Raw genomic sequence first — 26,346 nt, 5'->3', positions numbered from 1 at the left:
GGAATTCAAATGAATGAGGGTGATCACATTGAAACTTATCGAATATTGAAAGGCCTAGCTGGACTGTATGTGGCGAAGATGTTTCCAATAGTGGAACAATCTAAGGATTGAGACTCAGAATTGAGGAACGCCCATTTAGAAGAGAGATGAGGGAACATTTATTTAGCCAGAGGTTGGTGAATCTGTGGAATTCTTTGCCACAGGAGGCTGTGCAGGCCATGTCACTGGGTATGTTTAAGGTGGAGGTTGAGAGGTTCCTGATTAATCAAGGCATCAAAGGTTATGGTGAGAAGGCAGGAGAATGGGGTTGGGAGGAATAATAAATCAGCCATGATGGAATTGTGGAGCAGACTCGATGGGCCGAATGGCCTAATCTGCTCCTGTATCTTATGATATTTTTGGTGTTTTCCTGAAAAACATTTGAGCCTCTCGCTATAACTGGTTTATTTCTCTTATATTTTACTCAGCCACCCTCTGCATCTCTCCTTCCTTTAGTTATTTACTGGGCCCTGATTTTCCCTGAAGCTTGCTTCCCCAATCCACTCTCTTCGCAGCAAGCTGCTCGAGTTCTCCCTTCTCCCCTGCGTCCTTGTGGCAACACTGCTGCCCGATGGGATGGGTGTCCATGTGGAATCCACCCCCTTGCCTGGTCCCACCCGAGGTGCCCCGTGAAATGGAACCTTGCTTTCTAAAACCAATCCCTCTGTCACGAGCCCCCTTCCCTTTCTGCTGATCCCCTCTGTCACGTGCCCCCTTCCCTTTCCGCTGATCCCCTCTCTGTCACGTGCCCCCTTCCCTTTCCGCTGATCCCCTCTGTCACGTGCCCCCTTCCCTTTCTGCTGATCCCAGTGCCAAGAGCAGACATCTCACCAATGCAAAAACTCATTTCAGGGAGCCAGCACTGCCACCCCACCCCCCGCAACCCCATATCCCCCGGTCAACCTCCAAGGGTGTATGAATCCAAGACACTTGATTATGAAAGAACACAACCATTTATTTTATCACATATTAAAACTATTTACACACACATATATTCCTTGTTGAGTATTCTGTTGGCAGTCTCAATGCTAACAGCTAAATGCTAATGCAAATAGCTTTTCTATTTCTTTTGCAAACTTTCCTTGTACTGTGATGTGACAATAGCTGCTGTCTTGGTTGATGAGCAGGCATAGTTTTTTTGCTATGGAATGGCAGGTTATGCTCCAACGATGAAAGGTGTAAAGTACACCTCAGCTCTAATGACCTTCTCTGTCAGACTTTGGTTTTCTGCTGAAAAGAACTGTGAAATACTTGAGCAGCCTTCCCTGTGCTTAGCCTCCCTAATACATCATGGTCCCTAAAAGAAATAAAAGCATAAGGTGTATCCTTATTATATTGTCTTATGTAATACTTAGCCAGCTAGTTTAAATAACTATTAGCTATGCTAATGAACGAATGGCACCTGTTAAACTCACCTCAACGTGTCTTTTACATTTTAACCCACCATGGGCAATAGAAAAGTCACTGTTGCAAACAGTACAGCGAGCAACACTGTCATTATTTTTGACCCTTGTTCAGCAGGGGTACACTTTAGTGTAGTCTGGGGTGAAGTACGTTTTATATTTTCTTTTTTTTGAACACTCTGCCATGGTACAGCAGGACACTAAACTGAACTGATGGACGATGAAAGAGAGAGAGAGAGGTCGACTGTAAGGCCCGCCCACAGAGAAAACTGATAGGTCTGCTTAGCACAAAGAGAGACCAATCAGGATGCTCTCTGTCACTCTCTCACTATGTCTGTCACTGGCTCTCTCTCTCTCTCTCTCTCTCTCTCTCTCTCTCTCTCTCTCCCCCCCCCTCGCTCGCTTGCTGTCAAAAAAATCGATTTCCGGGATATTGTATATAATTTGCGGGCATCGGGGAGCCGCTATCAATATGCGGGAGACTCTCGGAACTTTCAGAAGAGTTGGGACATCTGCAATAGGAACAATATTCTTCAGGCTTTGATCATTTCTATTAATTAAATTAAGTTAATTAACTAAATTAATAAAGGTAAATCTGAGCAACACACACAAAATGCTGGAGGAATTCAGCAGGCGAGGCAGCATCTAGGAAAAGAGTAGAGTCGACATTCCGGGCCACAACATCTTCTTCCGGGGATGCCTACCCTGAGGAAGTTTAAATCCTCCAGTCCTGCCGAAGGGTTTCAGCCCGAAACGTCGACTGTACTCTTTTCCATAGATGCTGCCTGGCCTGCAGAGTTCCTCCAGAATTTTGTGTGTGTTGCTCGCATTTCCAGCATCTGCAGATTTTCTCTTGTTTGTCAACGTATATCAGAAACAGATTGAAACCAACAAAGCAGTCAAAAGAGTTCAGGGGCAGTACTGCATACCACATGCTACCAATCTTTCCTTGTGCCACACTGGACACACACACACCACCTGTTCATCATCCCTGCTCTAGACGTACATTAACTTTCACCCATGGAAAACCCTTTGCTTACACAGTGCATAGTTCCCTGAAGGTGGAGTCTCATGTAGATAGGGTGGTGAAGAAGGCTTTTGGAACGCTGGCCTTTATAAATCAAAGCATTGAGTACAGAAGTTGGGATGTAATGTTAAAATTGTACAAGGCATTGGTAAGGCCAAATTTAGAATATTGTGTGCAGTTCTGGTCACCGAATTATAGGAAAGATATCAATAAATTAGAGAGAGTGCAGAGATGATTTACTAGGATGTTACCTGGGTTTCAGCACATGAGTTACAGAGAAAGGTTGAACAAGTTAGGTCTCTATTCATTGGAGCGTAGAAGGTTGAGGGGGGATTTGATCGAGGTATTTAACATTTTGAGACAGATAGATAGAGTTGACGTGAATAGGCTGTTTCCATTGAGAGTAGGGGAGATTCAAACTAGAGGACATGATTTGAGAGTTAGGGGGCAGAAGTTTAAGGGAAACACGAGGGGGTATTTCTTTACTCAGAGAGTGATAGCTGTGTGGAATGAGCTTCCTGTAGAAGTAGTAGAGGCCAGTTCAGTTGTGTCATTTAAGGTAAAATTGGATAGGTATATGGACAGGAAAGGAGTGGAGGGTTATGGGCTGAGTGCGGGTAGGTGGGATTAGGTGAGATTAAGAGTTCGGCACGGACTAGGAGGGCCGAGATGGCCTGTTTCCGTGCTGTGATTGTTATATGGTTACTCCAATCCCTATTGAAAGCTACCATGCCAACGCAGCTCTCCCACCCCCTCCGCTTCTGGTTGGGAAGTAGGCCGAAGGCCCTCAGTCACCGGGCCCAGGCTCTCCACCACCCCCTTCAAATACAGCACCACTTCTTCTTCCATAGTTCCATCATGTGATTTCTACCTTTTCAGTGGCATGCAACTCCTGTTTGCCACAGTCAGTTCACTTGTCTTACACTGAACACTGTTTTAGATGGCAGACATCCCACCATGCAAAAACTCATTTCAGGGAGGTAGCACCCCCGCCCCCTGCAACCTCATATCCCCCGCCTACTCCCCCCCCCCCCCGGTCGACCTCCAAGGGTGTATATAATACTGTTAGTGATTTTGTCTAATCTGTAAACCAAGTTGGGTATATGCAGAAAATGTGACAATAAAATATGTACTTATATTATCATAGAGTTGTTTTTTATTCTATTACAACTTTAAGCAAGTCTACAGGGAGTTTGGCCTCATCATGTAGAGCATCAATAGAGTAGCTCCTTAGCAGCTAGCCAGCTAGTTTAAATAACGTTAGCTGTGCTAATAAATGAATGACACCTGTTAAACTCATCTCAACATGTCTCTTACATTTTCACCCACCATGGGCAATAGAAAAGTCACTGTTGCAAACAGAGCAGTGAGCAACACTGTCATTATTTTTCACCCCTATTAGGCAGGGGTACACTTTAGTGAAGTATGTTTTATATTTTCTTTCTTTGGAACACCCTGCCATGGCGCAGCAGGACACTTGTTACGAAGGATGAACAGCTCTGATAGGCAGAAGGGTGCGGAGTTGCCCATGTCCCCCCGGGAGAATCGCAAACCGTTACTGTTGCTATGCTGCTCATGAGAGAGAGAGATAAAATGAAAACATGCTGAAATTGGAACATCTGCTACAGATAAGAGAGAGATAAAGAGAGGGGAGAGAGGCTTGTTGACTCATCATATTATGACTTCTGAAAGACTTATGGCTTCTGAGAGGATTGTTTACCGTATACTATTCTGTTCATTAAAATTCCTCGGTGGACAGCCGGAGTGGGCTGGTTTGATGGACTAAGCCATTCAAAACTAATTGACACCTGAGACCCCGTGAGTGGGGATAAAAGTGAGGTCTGGGGAGACACCCCTCAGACACACCAGGAGACACACTAGTGAGCACTGCTTGAGTGTTGGAACCCACGTGAAGGTGTGGGGCATCGGGGACCGAACAAAGGATCGGTCAGTTTAACTCAGTGTTACAGCAGGGCCGGTGGGGACTTGTGTGTGTGTCCACTCATGCTAGAGTGAGTAGTCCACCACAGAAGAACGGTCTAGCTGAAAGACAGAAGGGTCATATCTGCATGGCCACAACGACCCGACGGATCAAGAATGTGAAGGAAGGTTTGCCTGACTGTAGCTGTTACTGTTTGCTCTCTCTCTCTCCCCAACAATTACAACAAAACCACCAACAACTACCTCAGCACGTATGAACTGAACTGAACTTTATACTTATAAATGACAATTCATTATCCCCTAGACATCGATAGAGCTTGTTTAATATTGATTATTATTATACCCACACTTTTAGGTTTAGTATTGCTAACGTGTATTTGCATTGTTGATATTGATTTGTGTATTTTACTAATAAACACTGTTTGAATATAGTACCACCAGACTTCAACGGATACTTCTTTCTCTGCTGGTTAGACACCCAGTTACGGGGTACGTAACACACTAAACTGAACTGATGGACAATGAAAGAGAGAGGTCGACTGTGAAGACCGCCCACAGAAAAAACTGATAGGTCTACTTAGCACAAAGAGAGACCAATCAGGATACACCCTGTTGCTCTCACTTTTCCTCTTCCTTTCCCTCTCCCTCTCAAAAATTCGATTTCCAGGATATTGTATTTAATTTGCGGGCATCAGGGAGCCGCTATCAACATGCGGGAGACTCCCAGAACTTCCGGGAGAGGTGGGATATCTGAAATGCTTCCTGGGGCCTACTTGAACCACAGAAAGCCCAGGAGAACATTGACTACACTCCCCCTCTGCACTAATTCCCCCCTGCCCCTCCCCAATGCGACCCTGTGCACACCTAATTTCACAGGGGCTCCGTTACTAACCCAAGAGGCCAACCCTCAGGCCTAAGCTCCCCCCCCCCCCCCCCACCACCACTGTTCCAAGAAAATCCAGATCTAGGGATATATTCAATTTCCTGGGCCCTCAAAAGGCGTATTGCTAACCATATCACTGTGTTATTGTGTGTGCTGAGGTTTGCACTGGAGATTGGCTTAAGCAATGCAAAAGTATTGTGGGGACTTTGTGGTGCTGAGTTTTGTGTAAAAGCCTCCCAGATTCCTGAGAGTATCTACATCTGTGGCATTAGTACCCTATTCACAGAGTGTACTAACACTTGCAAATGTATGGAAAGCTTCTTTTATTGGATGGTGTTATGAATGTAGCATCTTCCATAGGCAGCACCCGAGAGTAGCAGTTAGCCTAACGCTTTACAACGCTAGCAAACATGATTGGGGTTCAATTCCTGCCACTGTAAGGAGTCTATTTTCCCTTTGGCCACACAGATTTCCTCCAGGTGCTCCAGTTTCCTCCCACAATCCGAAGCCGTATAGGTTAGGGTTAGTGAGTTGTGGGTAAGCGATTTTGGTGCCGGACACTTGCAGACTGCCCCCCAGCACAACCTCAGACTGCGTTGGTCATTGAAGCGAGCGACACTTTCCTGTTGCTTCAATATCGATGTGACAAATAAAGCTAGTCTTTTAATTACCAAGACAAACCAGTTGGTGCCGTACTTCAGGAAGGTGAAAACACCCTGTATTGCCATCTCCATCAAGGGAACAGATGTGGAATTTGTCCAGGACTACAGAGACCTGGGAACTCACCTGGACAATAAACTGGACTGGACTAAAAATACAGAGGGTCTGTACAAGAAGGGAGAGCCGACTGTCGTTCCTGAGGAGGCTCCGGTCATTCAATGTCTGCAGTGCTGTGCTGCAGATGATCTACGGCTCAGTGGTGGGCAGCGGGGTGAGAGCAGCTGAGGCCAAGAAGATCAGTCAGCTCACCAGGAAGGCTGGTTCCGTTCTGGGGGTGGAACTGGATCCCTCAGTGGTTGTGTCTGAGAGGAGGATGCTGTCGATGCTACGGAGCATTTTGGACACCCCGCAACGCCACACTGGACAAGGAGAGGAGCACCTTTAGCAACAGACTGATTCCATCATGGAGCACTGAACGCCACAGGAGATCCTTTCTCCCTGTGACTCTGAGACTTTACAACTCCTCAAGTATACGGTTTCGTTGCACATCTGTATTTTACACTGTTACTTTTTAATGCACATTTTGTATTTTTTGTACCTCAGTGCTTACATTTTGTGTTTTAAAGAATAACTGTTTGACTGAGTAACCTTGCAACAATAATTTTCTTCAGGGTAAATAAAATTATAGCTTATCTTATTTAATTATCTAATTATTTAAATTAATTTATTTAATTATCTTAATAAGTTTTTGATTTGAATATACTGTATTTTTATGAACAAAGTTTACTTTTTTGAAATAAAAAAATTGCAGGAAAACTCAGATCAGCTATTAAAAGGCCGGTATGGAAGAGCCTGTTCAAGGCCCTGGTACCACTGAACACGGAGGCACTGTGGAACTGCTTGCCAAACACTTCACAGCTGGATTCTTTGAGGAGGGAACATAAGTGATGTTGATGCTTTGTGAGAAAAAGCTTTCTCTATTTAAACTGATGGTGAAAAATGTCTCAATTCTTTTGACAGTATAATGTGTATAAAGTATATTTTTTTGAAATAGAAGCACGTTCAAGAGATAACAAAACAAGGAGAGAAAAGAACTGTGCTTGTAATGAAAATATTTTAAAATTTGCTTTGTGTTCTTTCCTGATCCAGCAAGGGCATTCAAAAATATATTTGCAGACAAAGCAAGCAGGGTACACATGTTAAAGGGAAAGAGAAATAGATTTATTACCGTCATATAAAACATACAAAAGGAAGACAATCAATTAATAATGTAGTGGTACAAAGAAAAGCAGAATACTCATCAACAACTTAATACTCTGATTTGTACAATGCCAGTGGCAACTACAGATCCAACAGCCTCTCGTGCAAAACACACACACGCATGCACATGCACACACTAAACACTCTTCACCAGCTTATAATCTCAAAGTTAAATATGGGAAATTCTGGAAATGCTGGAAATCCAAATCAACACACCCAAAATGCTGGAGGAACTCAGCAGCACCTATGAAAATGAATGAACAACTGACGTTTTGTGCCGAGACCCTTCATCAAGACTGGAAGGGAAGGAGGAAGGTGCCAGAATTGCATTGGAAGCACTGGACACAATAGGTAAACCCCAGCAGATTTGTAGGTGAAGTGTTGCCTCACCTGGGAGGGCTGTTTGGGACCCTGAATGGAGGTGAGGGAAGAGGTGAATGGGCAGGTGTAGCATTTTGGGGAGGGCAGGAACAAATAAATGTGTGTTCATGGCACATCTGCAAATTATCTCCACATTCCAAGCTGCCACCATTTTCTCTTTTGGTCCCTGATTATATTTTAATAACAAATTTGACTCTCTCCTTACAGGGCTGACTGCTGGGGGAGTCTACACTTCTGTGCCTCTTCCCACACAGAACCTGGAATAAAGTTTCTGCTGCTGGTAAAAACTCTGTCAGATTGTCAGAGATGGACATTCCCAGTCAGAAGCCAACAGATCAAAATCAGTCGGTACTGTGTGGCTTCTTTGGATTAAGTCAGATTCCTGAGTTGGGTGCTTGAGGATTGAAATGACTACTGTGTGGCTTCTTTGGATTGAGTCAGAGTCCTGAGTTGGGAGCTCGAGGATTGGACTGATTGGCACGTTTCTTCTTTGGCTTAAGCCCGAGTCCTGAGTTGAGACTAATCAAGTTCATCCCCATTTTCACTTTCTCAACCAGCATGGAGAAACATCTTCGCCGGATTGTCAGAGATGGACACTCCCCGCCAACGGACTGAAATTATGCCGTGCCCTGAGTTGGGAGCCATAGGATCGAAATGTTCGGTCATACCAGATAGTGTTTTTCCAAGGCAATGGCATCCAAAAGCAGACCGTTCAGCCCATTCTAATCAGGATGTAGAGATCCAGCAGCTTCTGTGTGACAGGTTCTGAAAACCTGCAGTTCTTCAGCATTCTGAAAACAGAGAAAGTGAAATTGTAAAATGCCATGACAAATGCAGACAGACCAGACACTGATCAGAAACTGATTGGGTTCCAGTTCTGAGGATCTTTTTATTAATTTTTAAGCAAAGATAAATGAAACATGAATACAGAGAGTTTGAGAGTACATAGTTAATAGTTTAAATAGACATTCAAATATATGATAATCAATATATAATAACCTCCCATACTCATAGTATTTATGAACAAAAGAAATAAAAAAAAACCCAAAAAAACACTAACCAACATGGGCCATTGCATAATATCAGATATGTACAGTAGTGCCAATAACTCCGAACCTCCATCCAAATAATTAAGGATAATAAAAGTGAGGTTTAGGAAAAGACAATTTAACTCATACAAAAATGTTCAATAAATGGTCTCCAAGTTTCTTCAAATTGAACTAAGGATCAAAGACAACACTTCTAATTTTTTCTAAGCTCAAACAAGAGATAATTTGAGAAAACCACTGAAATATAGTTGGAGGATTAATTTCTTTCCAATTCAATAAAATAGATCTTCTAGCCATTAATGTAACAAATGCAATCATTTGTTGAGATGAGGAGGATAAACGACTACTATCCGCCATTGGTAAACCGAAAATTGCAGTAATAGGATGCGGTTAGAAATTGATATTCAAAACTGTTGAAATAATACTGAAAGTATCTTTCCAGTAATTTTGCAAACAAAGGCAAGACCAAAACATATGGGTCAATGAACCAACATCAGAATGACATCTGTCACAGGTTGGATTAACATCAGAATAAAATCGAGCAAGTTTATCCCTAGACGTATGAGCTCTATGTACAACCTTAAATTGTATTAGGGCATGTTTAGCACAAATAGAAGAAGAATTGACTAATTGTAAAATTTTCTCCCATTTCTCAGTGGGTATAAGACAATGAAGTTCTTTTCCCCATTCCTTCTTAATTTTTTCTGATACTTCTGGCTGTATTTTCATGATCGTATTATAAATGACAGCTACCACACCCTTCTGACAAGGATTCAGAGCTAAAAAAATTTCCGTAATGTCCGATGGACATAGTTTCGGAAAAGACTGTAACTCATTATTCAAAAAATTTCTAAAATTAGTTTTAGGTAAATTATATGTATTAGATAGCTGTTCAAAGGACATAAAGCTATCATTTAAAAATAGATCACGAAAACATGTTACATCTTTTGTTTTCCATAAAACAAAGGCTTGATCCATAAAAGAGGGCCGAACAAGAAAGTTCGATATTATAGGGCTTGATAAGATGAACTTATTCGAGCGAAAAAATTTACGAAATTGAAACCAAATTCACAATGTATGTTTAACTATAGGATTAGTTATTTGTTTATTCAATTTAGATAAAGAAAAAGGAAGTGAAAATCCTAAAATTGAAAACAATGAAAAGTCTTGTACAGATTTACATTCCAAATTTACCCATTGTGGGCAAGCTGCTATAGTCGATTCTTGTGTCCAATATATTAAATATCATTTATTAACTGCCCAATAGTAAAATCTCAAGTTTGGCAAAGGCAAACCACCCTCCTTCTTAGGCTTCTGTAAATGTTTTTTTGCGTAGTCTAGGATTTTTATTCTGCCACAGACAGGAAGATATTTTGGAGTCAATAATATCAAAAAAAAGATTTAGGAATAAAAATTGGTAATGCTTGAAATAAATATAAGAATTTGGGTAATACCATCATCTTAATAGCATTAATTTGACCAACTAATGACAAAGATAATGGAGACCACCTGGTAACAAGTTGCTTAATTTGGTCAATTAAAGGTAAGAAATTAACTTTAAATAAATCTTTATGTTTTTTGGTAATTTTAATACCCAAATAAGTAAAATAATCTGTGACAACTTTAAATGGTAAATCTTTATAAATTGGAACTTGCATATTTAATGGAAATAATTCGCTCTTATTAAAATTCAGAAAAGTTACTGAACTGAGCAAGCAAGGACGAAATAGCAGGAATAGATTTCTTAGGGTCGGATATGTATAGTAACAAATCATCAGCATATAATGATAACTTATACGTCCCTTCCCCACGAGTAATACCCAAAATATTAGGTGATTCACGAATGACTATGGCTAAAGGTTCCAAAACAATATCAAGTAGTAAAGGACTTAAAGGACAGCCTTGTCTTGTACCACGGAATAGCTGAAAAAAAGGAGATCTTTGATTATTGGTAAAGACTGAAGCCAAGGGTTATATTAATTTAATCCATTATATAAATTTTGAACTAAAATTAAATTGCTGCAATGTATTAAATAAATATGGCCATTCAACTCTATCAAATGCTTTTTCAGCATCTAAGGAAATGACACATTCTGGTATTTTGAGTGAAGCAGTATAAATAATATTAATTAATTTTCTAATGTTAAAAGATGAATAGCGATTTTTAATAAATCCAGTCTGATCTTCAGAAATAATTCAAGGTAATATATTTTCTAATCTAGTCGCCAAAATTTTACTAAAAATCTTAAAATCCATATTCCGCAAGGATATAGGCCGATAGGATGCACATTCAGTAGGGTCTTTATCTTTTTTACGAATTAAAGAAATAGAGGCTTCATAAAAAGATTGTGGCAATTTACCTATAATTAATGCATCTTTAAAAATTTTACAAAGTCAAGGAGAAAGTATAGAGGAAAAGGATTTTAAAAATTCTACAGTATAACCATTCGGCCCAGGAGCTTTACCGGAATTCATTGAAAAAAATAGCCTTTTTTATTTCAGTTTCCGTAATAGGTGTATCTAGGAATACACTATCCTCTACTGTTAATTTTGGGATATTCTATTTTCTTAAAAATTCATCTATTATAGAAGAATCCTCAAGAATTCTGATTGATATAAAGAATTATAAAAATCTTGAAAGGCTTTATTTATCGCTTTATGGTCGATCATCAGAGTACCATCTTGTTTACGAATCCCAGTAATCTGTCGTTTAACCGAAGCAGTTTTCAATTGATTAGCCAATAATTTGCCAGACTTATCTCCATGTACATAAAACTGGGTTCTAGATTTAATTAACTGATTTTCAATCAAAGAGGATAATAACAAACTATGCTCCATTTGAAGTTCCACTCTTTCTTTATAAAGTTCTTTGCTGTGGGTCACTGAATAAATCTTATCAATTGCTTTGATTTTATCAACCAATGTTAATAATTTTAGAATTAGTTCATTTCCTAACTCCAGCAGAGTATGAAATAATCTGTCCACAAATAAATGCTTTAAAAGTGTCCCATAAAATTCCACTAGAGATCTCTGCTGTAGAATTTGTTGAGAAAAACAAATCAATTTGTTGTTTAATAAAATTAAGAAAGTCTAAATCCTGCAATAAAATTGAGTTGAACCTCCAAGATTTAGCATTAGTAGATGAGTCCATTGTCTTAATAGGTAGCTTCAACGGTGCATGGTCAGAAATGGTAATGGAGTCATATTTACAACTGATAACATCTATAAGTAAACGGTGATCAATGAAAAAGTAATCAATTCTTGAATAATTATGATAAACATGAGAAAAGTATGAAAACTCTTTGACATTTGGGGTGTAAAAAACACCAAATTTCAGAAATTCCAGAATCAATCATAAAGGAATTAATAAGAGAGGCCGATTTATTCGGAAGAGCTTGGGTGGGCTTAGATCTATCCATCGAAGGGTTTAAACAACAGTTAAAATCCCCACCCATTATTAGCCTGTACTGATTCAAATTGGGAAAGGATGTAAATAGACACTTAAAAATTCAGGACAATCAGTGTTTGGAGCATAAACGTTAACTAAAACAACTTTTTGATTAAAAAGTAGACCAGTAATAAGCAAAAATCTACCTTGTGGGTCTAAAATTGTTTTATAGTATATAAAGAAGATTGAAGAATCTAAAAAAAATGGAAACGCCTCTTACTTTGGCTTGAGAATTCGAGTGATACTGTTGGTCTTTGCAAAACCTAAAAAAGCGCTGACTATCCACCTTCCTCACATGAGTCTCTTGTACAAAGATAACATTAGCATTCATTCTATGGAATACTTTGAATATTTTTTTCCATTTGATCGGATGATTTAAACCATTAGTATTCCAAGAAACAAAATTAATAACCTTATCCATATTGCCAATATTTATTACAATTAACACATAAGGTTAAAAAAAAGATGAACTCATGAATCCAGAAGAGGGAAGTAAGTTCAAGGAGGAACCGGAAGTCATGACACTGCAACCATTTTTGTAGTTTCGGATCAGCCCATGAAGTAAAACTAAGCGTAAAGCAAGCAAAAAGAAAAAAGAAAAATCCCTCTCCCTCCACCCTCAAAGCCCCAGGAAAAAAGCCAAAAAGAGGCAAGCAAGCAATCTAATACTAAATTTACTCCCATGTCTCAAGACAGCAACTCAAAAAAAAAGTTGAATAAAAGATACAAACCACCCTATTATAAGAAAGGGTTCGTATAACAAAAATTAAAGTATAATAGTATTATAATAGTATATATAAAACAAAGGATTAAAAAAATTAAAACGATAAAACCCATAAATGGATAATATTGTATTAGTGTTTTAAAAGAAAGTCCTTAAATTTATTCAGACGACATCAAAACGGATGTGATGTTCCAAGCACTAAGGTCTTTCGGGAAGAAGAAACGACATTTTATTTTTTAAAAATCTTAATATTTAAACGTTAAAAATATAAAAAAGTGTATATGAACTTAAAAGAAACCCCTAATGAATTACTTTCAAAACTAACAGATTAATAATATGAAAAGAACAAACTCAGAATAAACCAAAAACGGACTTTTACCGTGTATAAGAAATACATGTAAGCCATTACGTTAAAAAAATCATTTTATAAAAGATCCAAATCTATAAATTAATTATTACATTAGTCAACCCGTAGAAACAATAAAGTGTTACTCTTCAAGAAATCTTTGAGCCTCCGCTGGAGATTTAAACAGCCGATAAGTTCCATCGTTGAGAGAAACTCTCAAATGTGCCGGAAATAACAGCGCTTGCTTGTAGCCTCCCTGATGAATTTCCGACATGACCGATTTAAAAGCCATTCTTGCCCTTAAAACTTCAGGATTATAGTCTTCCAGAATACGGGATTTAAACTCTTGAAAGCTGATCATACCCTTTTTCCGGGCAGCCGGAATCAAACGCTCTTTGGTATGAGGATAATGGATCCGGAGCATTACTTGTCGTGGTTTCAAACCTGAATCTGATTCAAAACGAGAAATGCGATGTGCACGGTCGATTATTGGAGGGACCGAAGACATCCATTAAAAATTTGGAGAAAAATACAGTGAGATCGCTGTTCCCAAAAATTTCCGTAATCCCAATTATCCGGAGGTTTTGTCTTCGAGAGCGGTTTTCAAGATCAGTGATTTTAGATTTCTACCGATCCAGCTGTTGAGAAATCGAAGTTGTTGTTGCAAAGTTTCAATTATGCGATCTCTCTGGCGAGCGGCTTCTTCAAGAACTAAAATACTTGCTTGTTGTTTGTTTTGAATCCAGTGTAACTGCTCGAAGTTTTGCGTCAAGTGTCTTTAAAATTTCATCGAACGTAGAAAGCTTTGAGGTTAATTTATTCTCCAGTTTTTTCAAGTCCGTTGTCCATAAGTTTCGCAATTGCTTCTAAATTTAACGGTTCTTTCGTCTGTTTCGATTCATTTGCTCTAGACATTTCAGCGAGTTGAAAATGATTCAAACAGTTGAAAAAAAATTCATACGTCTGACCCCCTTTAATAGGTGTAGGTATAAAAAGATCAATTAGGGGGTGTTTGTAGGTTAAAAAAAAGTAAAAGGATTGGAGCGAAGCCTAAAACAGCTTCACTCCATAAGCGCCACCTTGAGACCCCCAGTTCAGAGGATCAATCCTTGACCTAACACATTGGAGCAATCACAGAGAAGGGATGTCAGCGGCTATACTTCATTAGGAGTCTGTGGAGATTTGGTACGCCAGCAAAGACTCTAGCAAATTTCTACAGGTGTACTGTGGAGAATATTCTGCCTGGTTGCATTGCCGTCTGGAGTGTGGGCGCCAATGGACGTGATCAGAAAAGCCTGTAGTACCCGGTAAACAAAACCAGCTCCATCATGGGCACTGGCTACCCCACCAGAGGACATCTTCAATAAGCAATGCTTCAAGAAGGTGGCTGAGGGGCCACCAACACCCAGGACATGCCCTCTCCTCATTGGGACCATCAGAGAGGAGATACAGGAACACAAAGACACACGCTCACATCTTAGGAGCGACTCCTTTCCCTCTGCCCCCAGATTTCTGAACAGGCCACAAACCCGTGACCTCACTTTTTACATTACTTAATTATTTTTAGTATTTTTATTGTCACATTCATGATTTTTTTAATGTGCCTGTCATGTCTGTCCACAACAGACACTTAGAGGCCTCCTTATAGGGTACCTCCTGTACCTAATAAAATGGCCACTAATATGTACCCCACCCACCAAGATTTTAACATGCTCTGCAATCAGAGGTGCTCTTCTACACACCACTGTTGTAATCTGAGGTTATTTGAGTTGCTGTTGCTTCCTGTCAGTTTAAACCAGTCTGGACATTCTCCTCTGACCTCTCTCATTAACAACGCATTTATGCCACTCATTGGATGCTGGTTTTTTTTTATTTTGCACACCGTTCTCTTTAAACTCTGGAGAATGTTGTGTGTGAAAATCCCAGGAGATCAGCAGTTTCTGTGATACTCAATCCACCAACAGTCATTCCACAGTCAAAGTCACTTAGATCACATTGCTTCCCCCATTCCGATGTTCAGACTGAACAGTAAATGAACTGTTTGACCATGTCTGCATGCTTTCATACACTGAGTTGCTACCACATGACTGGCTGATTAGATATTTGATTAAAGAGCAGTAGTACAGCCATACACGTTAAAGTGGCCACCGAGAGCACGTCATTGATATTAAACCTGATTCTAATTCTGAGAGAAAGTGAAGGAGGGAGATACGAAAGCACAGAAGGCCAAAACAACATCTATTTACAAAATGAGAGACTGTGAAAGGTCAAGATGATGGTTAATCTCTGTTACCTTCATAGAGAATGTGTTCAGACACAGGAGCTGAGAGACAGTGGGAGAATCTGTGCTGTACTCTGCAAAAGTCTGAGGCATATGTGAAAAACTTTGCACAGACTGTATTTATCAACGTGGAGAGCAGGTTTGCAAGTCTGGCGGGAGCAAAGAATGTTGGGAATGGTGAGGATGGAGCGCTGCAGGAGGGTGTGGAAAGGGTGGAACAGGAAGGAATGCCAGGGCTGGTGGGAGGGTGGCAGGGGTGCAGGCGCACCCATCCCTGAGACACCAGCAAGGTCATTTGATTCCAAACAATTGGTTTATTGATCATTACAGAACATCTCTCTGGTGCTTCCTGCTCCCTCCCCCTTCCTTCCCCTTTTTCCCAACCAGGATTCCCCTCTCCCTGCCTCCTTCACACTTTCAGTCCAAAATCGAGACCCAAATCAGAATCAAGATTATCATCACTCACATGTCTCAAAATTTGTGTTTTTTTTTTGTGCCAGAGTGCAGTGCAATACATAAAATTATATATAGTGCCTATAAAAAGTATTCAGTCCCTTGGAAGTATTTATGTTTTATTGTTTACAACATTGAGTTAGAGATTAATTTGGCTTTTTTTAGACACTAATTAACAGAAAAAGACTCTTGTGTCAAAATGAAAACACATCTCTTCAAAGTGATCTAAATGAACTACAAATATAAAACACAAAATAATTGATTACATATATATTCACCCACCCTCCCCTCTTTAACATGAAACACTAAATCATCACTGGTACAGCCAATTGGTTTTAGAAGTCACATAATTAGTTAAATAGAAATCTGTTTTTGGATACCTGTGTGCAGTCAAGGTTTTTCGACTGATTGTAGTAAAAATGCACCTGTATCTGGAAGGTCCAACTGCTAGTGAATCAGTACCTTGGCAAAAACTACACCATGAAGACAAAAGAACTCTCTAAGCAGTTCCGCAAGAAGGTCATTGAACAGCATAAATCAGGAGATGGATACAGGAAATCTTCCAAGTCACTGAATATCCCTTGGAGTACAGCTGTCAACCATCAAGTTATGGAAAGAATATGGCACAGCTGTAAGTTTGCCATTCACTGGGTGACCATGCGATAAGGGGACTAGTGAGGGAGGCCACCAAGAGACCTATGACTACTCTGGAGCAGTTACAAGCTTCAGTGGCTAAGATGGGAGAGACTGCGCATACAACAACTGTTGCCCGAGTGCTTCACTAGTCACAGCTTTGTGGGAGAATGGCAAAGACAAAGCCACTATTGAAAAAAAAACTCATGAACCTAGTCAGGTGTCAGATCTCTCAGAGGGAGAGCATTTTGGAGACAGTGATCATAATTCTATCTCCTTTACTATAGAATTGGAGAGAGATAGGAACAGACAAGTTAGAAAAGTGTTTAATTGAAGTAAGGGGAATTATGAGGCTATCAAGCAGGAAGCTGGAAGCTTAAATTGGGAGCAGATGTTCTCAGGGAAAAGTATGGAAGAAATGTGGCAAATGTTCAGAGGATATTTGAGTGGAGTTCAGCATAGGTACGTTCCAATGAGACAGGAAAGTTATGGTAGGGTACAGGAGCCATGGGGTACAAAGGCTCTAATAAATCAAATAACAACTGCTGTCCGGTGCTTCACCAGTTACAGCTTCATGGGGGAGTGGCAACGAGAAAGCCACTGTTAAAAAAACTCACATGAAGTCTCAGCAAATGTTTGCCAGAAGGCATGTGGGAGACTCTGAAGTCAGCTGGAAGGTTCTATGGTCCAATGAAACCTAAATTGAACTCTTTGGCCATCAGACTAAATGCTACGTTTGGCATAAGCCAAGCACCTCACATCATCAGAAACACACCGTCTACCATGAAGCATGGTGATGGCCGCATTCTGCTGTGGGGATGCTTCACTGCAGTACGCCCTGGAAGGACTGTGAAAGTAGAGGGTAAAATGGATGCAGCAAAATACAGGGAAATCCCAGAGGAAAACTGTGATGCAGTCTGTAAGAGAACTGCAACTTGGGAGATTTGTTTTCCAGCAAGAAAATCACCTCAAGCATAAAGCCAAAGCTTCACAGGAATGGCTTAAAAACAACAAAGTTAATGTTCTGGAATGGCCAAGTCAGAATCCAGACCTCAGTCCAATTGAGAATTTGTGGCTGGACTTGAAAAGGGCTGTTCACTCACAATCTCCACGCAATCTTTTCCTTTCATTTTAAATCTTTTTATTATTTTTCAAACAAAACACAAGGAAAAAACAACAACAAATACAGAGAGCTTGAGAGTACATAATTAATAAGGTTGGAATGCAAATACAATTAATAACACATATATAATAACCCCCAAACTTATGCTGTATTTACAAAAATAAAACTCCCCAGAAAAAGCTAACAACAACCAACCTGACCAACATAGACTATTGTATTGTATTAGGTATACACAGTAGTGTCAATAACTCCACACTTCGAACTAAGTAACTAAAGGTGATAAGAAAATGGTTCCGGAAAGGTCAATTTAACTCGTGAAAATGTTGAATAAATGGTCTCCAAGTTTCTTCAAATTTGACCGAAGGGTCAAAAATGACACTTATGATTTTTTTCTAAACTCAGGCAAGATATAGTTTTGGAAAACCATTGGGGGATTAATTTCTTTCCAGTTCAACAGAATGGATCTTCTAGCCATTAATGTAACAAATGCAATCATCCATTGAGCTGAAGGGGATAAATAACTATTATCCACCATTAGTAAGCCAAAAATTGCAGTAATTGGATAAGGTTGACCATGCAATCTGACAGAGTTTGAGCAGTTTTGTAAAGAAGAATGGAGAAAAACTGCAGTCCTGATGTGCAAAGCTGATAAAGACCAAACCACACAGCCTCAAGGCTGTAATTGCTGCCAAAGGTGCATCTACTAAATACTGACTTGAAGGGGGTGGATACCTACACAATCAATATTTTGTGTTTTATATTTGTAATTAATTTAGATCACTTTGTTTTCACTTTAACATGAAAAAGTCTTTTTCTGTTGATCAGTGTCAAAAAAAAGGAATTTAAATCCACTGTGATTCAATGTTGTAAAACAATAAAACATGAAAGCTTCAGGGGGGGGTGAATCCTTTTCATAGGCACTATATATATTAATATTCACAATCCCGAGTTGGCCTCTGAGGTAATTTCTGTGAGTGTATCAGATATATGTGATTGGATTTGACTTACCGTATTGGATTGTGAGTATCAGTGTCTGACTTCTATAAGCAGAGTGGGAAAATTTCAATGTGCACAAATTTGTAGCTGTGTGTCAGTTATTTATAACATATTAAATGAGCTTTACTGCAAAAAATACATTGTTGGAATTAATACTAACAAAATACCTGTGGTCCTTTTTCATTAATGTTGATTTTATTTCTCCCTATAATAAAGAAAATAATCCAAAAATTATGGATATTCAGTATTTCAATTAATTGTCTCACCAACAGTCACCAAAAAAAGTTTCAATACTCTCTCATTTACCCTTGAGAATTTAACCCCTTCTTGGTGACTTAACAGAGAATGCAGACAGGATCTCTGGTTTACAGACCGGGGAAGGTCCGGGGTCATACAGTGGGAAAGGGATAACAATCAATGGAAGAATTACTTTATGCACAGAGTCGCACAGTAACTTCCCTGAGGTGTTTTGCACAGAGGAAACCGGAAATTCTGCTCCCCCATTCTTGTGACTGATGGAATTTCCTGCATTCAATGAGCGCAGAATCAGGATACAGGCCCCCGCCCTGCACTGGGAGCCGGGCCAGGAAATGTGCCTTCTTGTTACTTGCCGTTAAAGATCAAGGCTTTCCCCAAGACAGGGTCTGCCGTCACATTCCCATTGCCTGCTCCCAGCTGAAAGATTGAAAACTGGACTGTGTGCTGAATGTCCAAACACTTAAAATGAATGGACAGACATTTGAACAGCAACTCGTTTCCCAGTTTCCCATATCTGCTCCCCATGGGGATGGTTCCTTTCACCTTCCTATCCCGGGACTGTGAGTGACACCAAGCCTCGACACAGGAGAGACCACAGGTGCAAAGTGCCCTTCAGCTCATTTATCTCCCCCTTTCTAGAACCCTCCATTCCTGCCCTCCTCCCAGACGTTCCCCTGATGGACACAGCACCGGGCTTCACCCACCCCTTCCCTTCAGTGATTGACCCGACCCTACGAGATGGAAAACTTCTTGAATTCGCTCCCCAACATGGAATCTCCAGAAGAGAAATGGCAAAAGCCCCTGGACTTCACCTTCACTTACCCCAGGATTTGACCATCCGGAATTGCACAGGCCAGATATTCACTGGGGACAGGGCGGTGGGGGGGGGGGGGGTGAAATTGCACAGGCCGGATATTCCCTGGGGGAGGAATGGAAAGCTCTGCCTGCAATCTCTCCGGACCCAAAGGCGAATCCGGCTGTGCAAGGCTGAGGATACAATGGTGAAACAGGACAAACTAAGCCTCGCCCACATTATCCCAGGAAACCTTAACGCCATAGTCCTTCCCCCATCACTCTGAAACATCAAAACTAAAATGATATTTCTGAGGTATCAATTTGAAATTAATTTAAAATAATAGGAATGGCTTCGGGCAGTTGCAGGTCAGGAAGCCTCTGTGGAGACAGAAGTAATTCACGTTTGCTGTCCATGATTGCCCGTGCAGCACCTGGCGACAAGAGGTTCACTGGAGCTCGGCCAGCAAGTTCCGGAGCTCCGCATTCCTGCAGATTTCCAGCAGTCTCCCGGGAGGATGGCAGATTCTTTTTCTTGAAAGACGAGAACTCCTTCAGTTTTATATACATCAGTATTTACATTGGATTCTTTTACTTAATTCACCAGATTTTAATTTCCCCATTGCCCTGTTCCAGGATTCAGGCTTATTGGGCTGAAAAATTAGTTTTACCACTGTCTCACAGAATAGAACCAAGAGCCCTCTGCACTACAGATAGAAAATACTCAAAGTCCATAAGGAGGATCTAGGCAATGAAAATATTTTGGGTGCTTTGACAATACTTTTGATCGATACTTTGTCTTTCTTCACTATGGAATTCTGATGAGGTCAGGCAGGACCTTAATAAAAATCATACTCTACTCCCAAAAGGCAAGGTGATCCGCTGATGCCAGGGTGGGATGGGACACAACTCTATTGCAACGCCTGATTGGCAAGAAATGACTAAGGAAGTGCTAGACTAGTGTGCAATACTGTTATTTTACACAGATTAACTTGCTCAACATGTGTGTATTTGTGGTACTTTGCCGGGAAAGGCAGGAGAATGGGGTTGAGAGAGATAATAAATCAGCCCTGGTGGAGCGGCAGAGCAGACTTGATGGGCTGAATAGCCTAAACTGCTCCTACATCTTATAGTCTATTTATGACAAAAACGCCAATGACTCCCTGAGGAGTTTCCAGTAGAAACGGAAAAATACAGGCCAGAGCTCCTCCTGAACGACAGCAGCCAGTCAGGGACGAGGGCAGGGGCAACGTGCTGGAGGTTTCCCCATAACCCCGACCTGAAGGGGCAGTGGGACCCTGGGGAAAGCTTTCGTTGTGACCGAGTCCCTCCAGCATTTTGTGTGAGCAGCTTTGATTTCCCGCTCCTGGTTTGTGACCTGAAGGTTCTGATCATTTTGATACTTACAGGAATTGAACATCAAGGCCAGGAAGAAGCTGACTGTACATTCGGCCACTGAGGCGATGAGCACAATCCAGATGTGGAAGATACGTCCTTGATCTGACAATACAGAACAGCAAAGACACTGAGTAATCTAGCACACGCATATCACAGACAGACACAATGGGACGTCTCCGAATGGCAACATCAAAACCTGAACAGAGCCATTTGAAGAAGTGAGTTAATCATCAGTAACTTCAGCTGCTGATCGGAAACTGTGCCGATGCTGTGACCCTCTGCGGACAGCCAATCTTCCCCTGGCTGGGCCAAGCAGACCCACTTCCCCCTACCACTGACCCCCAGTACCTCCACAATGCAGCTCACCGCTGTCCAGCTGCTGCTCCAATTACGGCAGGGGGGAGGTGAGCAGTGGGTTGCAGAGAGGCAGCTGAGCTGGAGAGATGACAGGGGAGGTAACAGGTGCCCAAGGTAATTCTCTCCACTCCATCACAGACTGTGCCTTAATAAACCCCCAAAAGCTGATCATCTCCCTCTTCTGCCCTCTCCCACCCCCCACAATCGCTACATAATCTGGGAAAGACAGACTGCCTCCTGCTTCCGCTCAAACGTCAGGCTGCTATTTACTGATTACAGTTCAGTGCTCAAAGCCCTCAGTACTAATCAAAGAGCTCTGGAACCTGGGCCTCCTCCTGCAAAACGGATTCCCGACTTCCTCACTGGGAGACCGCTCATTTTAGATCCGAAATAACATCGCCTCCTCTCTGACAGCCAACTCTGGCATATCTCAACGATGCATGCTTAGCCCACAGCTCTATTCTTTCTACACCCATGACTGCAGCTTATTCTGATCCAGGGCTGGATCATGAGCAGTATGGAGAAACAGCCAACTCACTTTTCTGATGGATGTCTTTGATGTGGAATATAATCAAGCTGCCAATCATAATGATGTGCAGTGGATATTGAATGAAATTCCAAATAAGTGCTAGAGACAGAGGACTTGATGATAAGAGAGCTGGATTTCACTACGATTGGAAATCTTATAAAACAGTTGAGCTGCTTCTCACCGGTATTGATGTTGAATCTGCCAATGCGCTGGCAGTTAGATCTTTGATTGATAAATGGTACAGTCAAAGTAAAAAATAGGAGAAGTGTAATGCATGCTGTAGCCACGATTAGAAAACGAGGACCTAGAGTAAAGAGTAAACAGTAAGGGTTAGCAATTTATGCAGAACTTGAAAATTAAACTAACAAGACAGCACAATCCTATTTCCCAACAGTAGTTAGATATTAGTTCCACGGATGTAGGTGCCACTGGAAAGGCCCCCGACCTCATCTACATATGACTCTCTCCGCCCCACCACCCCAACTTCACCTGGATTGACCGATCACCTGCCAGCTCTTACTTCACCCCTTTCCCCTCATCTTTTTATAATGGCCATCTCCACTCTTGCTTCCAATCCTGATCAAGGGTTTCGATCCAAAACTTGAATTGGCCATTTCCTTCATATAGACGGTTCCCGATCCACAGATTTCTTCTAGCTCCATCGTGAGGAGCACTGGAAAGGCTTCATTGCTGTCCATAAACAAGAGATTCTGCAGTCACTGGAAATCTTGAGAAGCAGATACAAAATGCTGGAGAAAACTCAGCAAGCCAGGCAGCATCCAAGGAGGGGAATAAACAGTCAACGTTTCAGGTCGAGACTATTCATCCAGATCTGATGAATCCTAATGAAGGGTTCTGGACTGCTTTATTCTCCTCCCCTCCACAGATGCTGCCTAACTTCCGGAATTTTGTGTGTGTTGTGTGTGTTCATATGTGGCTCATCTGTTTACCCCCAGTAGGGCAATAGCGGGTACCCTAATGTAACCTCCGCTGTTCCCATGGGTAGGGAGTCTCATGAGTTCCTTGGTGTGATCATGTCTCATCTGTCACCCTAGATGCATGCCCTCTGGTATTACAACCCGAAGGAAAGGCTACCAGCTATGTACCCGTGCCTCTCCTAACCTTCTCCCCTCAGCCTCTCCAGAGAAAACAACCGATTTTTTTCCACACTCTCCTCATGGGGTGTGCCCTCTATTTCAGGCAGCATCCTGGTAAACCTCTCCAGAGCCTCAGCGTTCTTCTCTGGAATAGACAACTAGGATTAAGTGCAGTACTCCACACACAACCTAACCACAGTTTAATAAAGCTGCAACAATTCTTGAAATCAGTTCCTCTACTGATTAAGATATGCATGTTGTACGCCTTCTTTAGCATCCTATCAGCTTGAGGCCACTTTCACCTACAGACTTGGACCACAGGTTGTCTCTGTACATCAATACAGTTTAGGGTCCTGCCCTTAACAGTGCACTGGCATTTTACGTGTCATCTCCCAAAGTGCACAGATCACACTTGGCCGGATTAAATGCCACCTGTCATTTCTGCAAATGATCTATGTCCTTTCCCAGTCTTCTACACTAACCACAACATTGCCAATTTTTGTATCATTTGCAAACCTGCTAACCCCCTCCCCACAAACAATCGATGTCCTTTGCCATTTTTCAAAGCTATGCACAAAATCACCAAACTCTGTATCGTCTGCAAACCTGCTAACCCCCTCCGCCTGCAAATAACTCTACACTCCTATCCCGAGTCAATTGTCTGCTCACGTCAATAGCAATAAACTGTCAACTCAACGAGTTTCAACATAAGGATTTTATCAAATGCCTTTTGGGAGTTCAGATCCCCAATGTGCACATCAGTCTATCTATTGATACTAAACTCAGCCACACTGGGCGTGGCCAGCATCTCATTAATCAGAATAGAACTTGATTGCCATTGCCAGACAATGAGATTGCGAAGCTATTCCAGTCCAAGCAAAACAGATATCTACAATGCATGTGGTACAGCTTAATAAAACTAAAAATTCCCATATTTACAAGCAACATGTGATCTTGATAGTCCATGGGCAAGCTGGGGTGTGGCACTGCTCACCATTACTGAAGTGGAAACCCCAGCACATTTCTCTTCCCTCGGCTACGGGATCGAGAGCTGCAGGAGCTGGTGGTCCCGATGAAGCTGCCATACAGAAATACACTGAACAAGGCACTTGTCCGTTCCAAACCCCCCAGAGGTTCGGAAGTGGGTCAATTTTTATGGAAATGAATAACATTTGTGCACAAACCTTTAAAATGAGTCGTGTAACTGAAGGTAGCGAGGATGAAAACAAATTGCAGGATGTTACATGCATACAGGACATGCATCCACCATTTGCACTTTGGTGATTCTACGGAGAAAAGGACACAGGTATCAAGCTGCAAATGGGTCAACATATGCCTGAAGTGATAAAGTACATAATGAACCTAATAAGGAACAGAGAGAATAAAGCTCGGTACAGAAGGCCAGGATCTTTGAAATTGGTCGCTCAGGTAGATAAGAGTCAATAAGACAGAGGGACTTCTTGCTTTGAAAAATATTCTTGCTCAAATCACTTTTAAACCTCTTACTCTTGACTCGAAATTTACGTCCTTTAATTTTAGACACTTGCTATGGGGAAATTTTTCTATATTAGCCTTGTAAGGCGAGATACTGGTTGTGCTTACACAGAGAATGGCGGTTGCCTTTGGGCAAATGGAGCTCAGTAGCTGTGGTTGGCAGCTCATCTGGGAGAAGGAGAACTCAAATCTCCAGCCTCTGCTGCCTTGCAGTTATTCTCACTCATAGGGGAGACTGACGTTGAGTTCAACACTGACTGGCCACTTCTGCGGTGCCGCTGGTGCCAAACTGTAATGGTCTCTGCCGTTCCTTTGGATTCATCAGCAGTGTGGAGTTGGGGAGCCTGTCACATGGGCCACAGCCCGCTCTCCGTGTCATACTGCCCTGGCTAGCGTATCCCGTAGAAAGCTGGGACGCAACTTCCCTGGTCAATGGAGGGCCTCTGGAGGGTGCCTAGACCCTGCACCAGGGTGGTGCTTGGGGCTGATATGTCAGGGACACTTCAGAGACTCTTAGATGGGCGTGTGCATGATAGAAAAACGGAGAGCTTTGGGATGTGCAGGAGTAACAGGGTTAGATTGATCTTGGGGTAGGTTGCACAACATTGCAGGCTGCAGGGCCGATGCCGTGTTGTGCTGTACTGTCCTCTGTTCTATGTAGCCTGGGCATGGAATACAAGGCCAGCGAGCAAGTAGTACATTGTTATAATCACTGATTAGGCCTCAGCTACAGTAACAAGTGCAGCTCCAGTCATTACACCCTAAAGGGATCAAGTTATTACGCTGGTCTGGGTACAAGTTTAGTTGTCATTCATGAATACCGCCAAACGAAATAGCGTTACATCGTGGCAAAGGTGCAAAATGCAATACCAACAGTCACACACAGCACCAAGAAGGTAGCAAGCAAATGTAAGATACAAGTAAAATACAGTCACACAAAAAATATGTATATTCCAAGACACTGAGGCCATAAATGTTGCAGAAATCTGAAGTTAAACACAATACACCTTGTCTACCTCTGACGGAACACTTGGGGGGGGGGGGGAGGTGTGGGTGGTACTGACCCCTGCTTGGACACCGTGCCACACTGCCCCCTAGTGGAGCGCACCGACTGACGCCTTTCACCCGTGTGGCTGTCAACAGCGCCACTGAGGCCTAGTCCTCGCTACGACTGAGGCCACGCAGCTCCGCTACCGTCCGCCAATAAACCAGTGACACGGACTTGCAGCGTTCCACATTAACAGTGTTTCATTCTCCTCGGAGAGGAGGAGGGCGAGGGGGAAGCCCAATTCAAGATGTGCAAATCAGGAGGAACGTAAATAGTGGGAGACTTTGGAGAGCTTAAGTTTAGGGCAAGGGGTAAGAGGGTGAAAAGTATCATCCAGGTGGTGTTTGGTGCCTGAAAGACATTGCACATCAGATTTCACAGTTACTGTGATATGGAGTAGTTGTTAAGTCATGTTTTGGAATCGTTGGGCCTGTTTCTGTGTTGTGATGCTCTTTTGTCCATCCATTTTGAACCATACTGGACTGATGGCAGGAATGTGGCAATTCATCTCCTTCTACTTCAGGCCACGAACTTATCAATCACCCTGATGAGTTATTAACTTCAAACTTTCTGCATAATCACTCAAAGCATTGATCTGCATGTGCATGTAACGAGAGCTGTACAACTCATCTCCTTCTACCTTAGGCCACAGACTTATCAATCACCCCTCGTACAATGACCAATTAACCTACTAACCAGTACGTCCGTGGAATCTGGGAGGAAACC

This window comes from Hypanus sabinus, chromosome 5 (assembly GCF_030144855.1).
Source record: "Hypanus sabinus isolate sHypSab1 chromosome 5, sHypSab1.hap1, whole genome shotgun sequence".
NCBI classification, from domain to species: Eukaryota; Metazoa; Chordata; class Chondrichthyes; order Myliobatiformes; family Dasyatidae; genus Hypanus; species Hypanus sabinus.
The sequence above is the reverse complement of the archived record's forward strand: the minus strand, read 5'-3'. Positions refer to the sequence as shown.